This window comes from Dipteris shenzhenensis, chromosome 2 (assembly GCF_047967505.1).
Source record: "Dipteris shenzhenensis isolate YYH24624 ecotype China chromosome 2, Dip_SZ_1.0, whole genome shotgun sequence".
NCBI classification, from domain to species: domain Eukaryota; kingdom Viridiplantae; phylum Streptophyta; class Polypodiopsida; order Gleicheniales; family Dipteridaceae; genus Dipteris; species Dipteris shenzhenensis.
In genome coordinates, this window is record NC_141597.1 from 39,337,787 (window position 1) to 39,342,482 (window position 4,696).

Genomic DNA, 4,696 nt, shown 5'->3' on the forward strand with positions numbered 1-4,696 from the left:
TGTTCTTGGTTAGTTTGCACAGCAGGTGGTGACATTATCTTTTAGACTCTTCAAGACCGTCCTCTCTATAGGAAGGACGAGGTCTTATCTTCGTCCAAGGTTTGGGTTTGAAATAGTTCGGTCAGCCACAGCATCCAATACTTGTGGGCAATGGTAAGACGGGCAGTGGATTTTGTCTTATATGTTCTCAGCATCGGAAATCAAGTCGTTGTCGCCATTTGTCCCTGGGAAGAGTCTCAAAGGTGTGGTTCCCTAAATAGGGTGGAGTAAATAGGGTGGAGTGGAGGGGTTTGCATTTTAGTTTGTTAGGCAGTGGCCTCAGAAGTCGTTGATTTGGACGAGCTTATCGCAGGACGAACAGTTTGGATGGGTCTTTGAGTGTTGGTGAGTCCAGGATAGTGATCTTGAACATGTATGCATCTGGATGTAGACAACACGGCCTTGCTTTCGAGAGGTGGTTGACTAAATGCCTTAAAGATGTCTACTCTTGGATTGTTGGAGTTGACTTTAACAACCAAGAGTTTTAGGGACAATTAGGGAGGTGCTTCTTTCTTTGAGATGCTTGCTGCGGAGAGGAGTACCCAGGAGCAATTCATCTTCGCGATCAGTGGTAGAGATCCATGGAGAGAGGCGGAGGGAATTGGGCATTGGATAGGGTGGCTCTATGGGCTTTCTAGTAGGTACTACGATGTCATATTAGAGCAGTGCCACCGTGGACTCCCCCAAAAGGAGGTTCACATCCTAGATCTTTAGGAGGAGGTGCAACATGCAGTAGTTGAGATTTGGTAGTAGCCAAAGGAGGACGCAAGGGTGGGTGGCCTTCTTCGGTGTAGAGAAGCAATGAGGATCTAAAGGAGACGCGCTTTGCAGGGGCAAAAGAGAGCTTTGAGACGAGACCTGGTATCCATAGACTTAGAAAGCATGATCCAAGCTCCCAGTGGCTCAGTGATTGGTATGAGATCGTAAGGAAAGCCGAGTTCTCATACCACTCCTCTCGAGCTAGATGGGTTCAGTAAGGAGAAAGGATGACCAAATAGTTCTTCCAAACCGTTGGGTCACGTTCAGCTAGGACGCAACTTCAACAGTTGCGATATGCGCATGAGTAGATGCACATTGAGATTCTTGAGATGACCATAGACTTTTGTCAACAATTCTTGTAGTTCGAGGAGTCTCTCTTGGTTCTTGTAGCCCAAGAGGCAGTGTGGGATCAGATTTCGATAGTAGTCCCATCAAGCTTGAGCAAGCCATCAAGCTTGAGCAGGCATCTGGAGGCACCATTCATTGATGAGGAGCTTTGGCGGAAGTGTCTTAGGGAGGATAGCTTGACCCCGGTCTTCTTTCGGAGCTTTTGAAAGCTTATCCTCACTTCATTGCGGTTGGCTTATTAGGAGATCTTTGATTCGGGCTCATTGCCTCAAACTAGAGTGCTTGTCCAGCTGGGCTATCTTGTTTTTTGCTATCTTGTTCAATTGCATGTAACCTTTTTTAGAGATGTTGTTCGGAGAAAGACAAATTCCTATTCTTTGCATTGTAAGCAAATCTATTGTCATTCCACTTCGAGCGAACGACGAGGAGATGTATTTCAGAAATGTATAAATAATAAATCTAAACGAAATTGAGCCAGAAGCATGCAAGTGTGACAGGAAAAATCCAAACCCAAAGCTGCATTGCATGTATGACAAAAGTTCCAAGACCATTTGCAACTTCATTGGATCCCTTTTTTCGAAGGCACAAATGTATATTTTTTGGGTCAAATTATGTTCCTACGCTTTAGGAAATAGTACTTCCGCGCTCTGGCCGGATGGCCCTCGAGCGTGTTGTAACCTAATGGACCTACTGTGTTGTGGCTCCTTATGTAGTACTGCTCTAAAGTTCGTGCTTTGTCTACGGTGTCTGTTGTTTCCAAAACTTTGATTTCGAAATTTTCTTCAAAGGGCTTGTAACGTTGCAAGTCCTCTTTCATTTTCGCCGGTGGTTTTTTATTGTGCTGTTTGATCCTCTGCGGCAGGTCCGTCGTGCTCCCTATGTACTTTCTGTTGTTGGGCTTGCACGTGATGCAGTAGACGACGAGGCTCGCGCGATTCCCTTGCGCGGGCGCTTCAGTGGAGGCTCCTCCTTCATCTCGAGGCTCGCGTCTTTCAATGTCGTACCTGCGAAAACATTGACAATTACGTTAGTCATCGAGGTTTTCGGTCTTTTTTTTTCATTTGACGTCCATAATAGAATGCATTTATTTACTTGCCCTGGTTTTTCTCTGTTGCCGTGAAAGGATCGTTTCCAATCCTGAAACGCTCCTCGTATAAGTCCCTGTCGAAAATATACGTTAGCTTCTCCATTGTCGTCACCGGGTGCGTCGCGTCGTGCGTCCCTCCAAATTGTTCCATGAATTGTTCGAGTATAGCCGTTGCTTGATCGCGCGTCGTGTCCCTCAGCAACTCCAAGGATACGTTGTACCCGTAATGCAGCAGCTCGCACGCATACGCTGTGATCCCTTTCGTCTTCGTGTCTAGTAGCTTCTGCCCCTCCAAACTTTCCATCATCCTATCGGTCTCATCGAACTCAATGTCAAGCTCGACAAGGATCTCTTTGAGGAGTCCTGCAGGAGAAGTGCAATCGATGATGAGTTTTGTTGTTCTTGCAACTCGTTAAATCTTTTTCTCAATTGTTGTGTTTCTTTTAAATTTTCGGAAGCATTACGCACCATTTGCGAATCTCAAGCCTCCCGGCTCTCTTTTAGCTGGCAAACGCCTATTGCAGTTGTCAATGAAGTCGCGTAGTTCTGCATACGTGTTGAAGCCGTTGATGTAAGCTCCCGGACGTTCTCCTGCATTGTTTGCTAGCCGGAATTGCTTTGTGGTTAGGAAGAACCTCCTCTTTGCTGGTGGAGGTTTTGTTGCCTTCGCGTTGCTTTTGTATAGCGCAAATAGCTGCTTGCAGGCACGACTTATTACACCGTCTTTTCAAATGAGCCGTCTTTTTAAATCTTCAAGAAGAAAAGATTCTTTCACGCTGGTGGAATTTACCTTGTCTGCGTCCATGTCTTATGCTGCGATGTCCCGAGCTTTATGATTCTCTGCACCTGTTCTCGACAACAGACAAGATATTAAAACCATTTTCCTTGCACGCATGTTTGACGCAACATATTCATGACTTGCCTCTGCCTTTTTCAATCTCTGGTAGTGAATACCTTTATGTGCGTGGTTGTGTTGTCGGCTGTGAGAACTCTCGTGGAATTGGTCTAAATATGTCTGGTTGTGGGCAATGTAGTATGCGCAGCCTCGTTCTCTCAGTCACTCTGGACAATATCACGTATGCCAGGCCAGGGGCAAACACTCCTCGGAATATGAGCAGTGCTTTGTTGGATATGGTTGCGCCTTGGGATTTGTGTCCCGTGATAGCGTATGCTAGGGTCAGTGGAAATGTGGACTTGTGGAACCATTTTCCATTTATTGCCTTTCGCTGATGCTTCGAGCGTCGTAATGTGAGCACGGCCGCTGTTGTGTCCACGACGACAGTGATACCGTTGATTTTCCCCCTGCTAGTTGCATTGATGCTCTTGATTTTGCACATTGCTCCATTTGCGGCACCTATTGCGAGGTCGATGTTTTCCGTTATCATTGCCTTCGCCCCCACGCAAATTTTTCCTATCTCGTTGAAGCTTTTGTCCTCCAACCATTCTTTGAGAGCTGGTTCGCTCGCGGCGTTACTGTGTATTTGAACATGCACAATCGTCTCGGGAGTGTTGAATTTCTCCACAAGCTCATCGTTGAAGGTAGCGACATCGACTCTGTGTGTGCAAATGATGGTTGTTTCGGCATCAATGAAGTGGCATGCACCTTCCTTGTCGACAATGCACTGTCCCAAACAGTCGGAAATCTCATCAGTTGTGGGCGTCCTGAGTCTTATGGTATGCAAGAATGCCAGGAACGGCATGTCTCGTGCATGTCGCACCGAGAATTGCATGTGGTACATTTTCGCTGCAGGCCAGTGCGCGGAGGACGTGATGTGGCACGGCTCGCAGAGATCCTCGCGGTGTTTGCAGACTGGCGGTAATTGTGCCAGGTCTCCAAAAATTATCAGCATTTTGTGTTTGAATGGCTCATGCAATGTGCCATTCGTGACATTGACGATTTGTCTTACCACGAGATCGAAAGTCATCCTTGTTAGCATGGACATCTCGTCAATGATGATCGCGTTGGCTTCCTTGATTGCGAGGTGTCGTTCATCCGTCTCATGGATGTTCAGTGGGTATTGACTGCTGCGCACAGGGATCTTGAATTGGTAGTGTACAGTGGTTGCAATCCCGCTCAGCCGCGTCGCAGCCGCCCCTGTTGATGCACAGAGTATTGCCGTTTTGTTTTGCGCTACCAGATGCGAAACATAGTATCGTATCAAGAAGCTTTTGCCGCTACCTGGTGTTCCACAGACAACGTGTAGCCCCGAGCTTGTTGAAGCCAAGCTTTCGAAGACTCTTTGTTGTTCTACTGTCAATGCGGCATTGGCGACGGTGCGAAACTCGGCCATTTTTTGCAACATCCTCGCGCGTGTTGGCCCTTCGACGGTTTGCTGGTCGATGTTAGGCGCTTCCATCGGGCAGTCTCGGATGATCGCAACCTTTTGCAATATCATATTGATCAACTGGTCCGTGTGGTCAGTCGCTAGCAAGTTCCTTTGCGTGTATTCGGTCACATACATC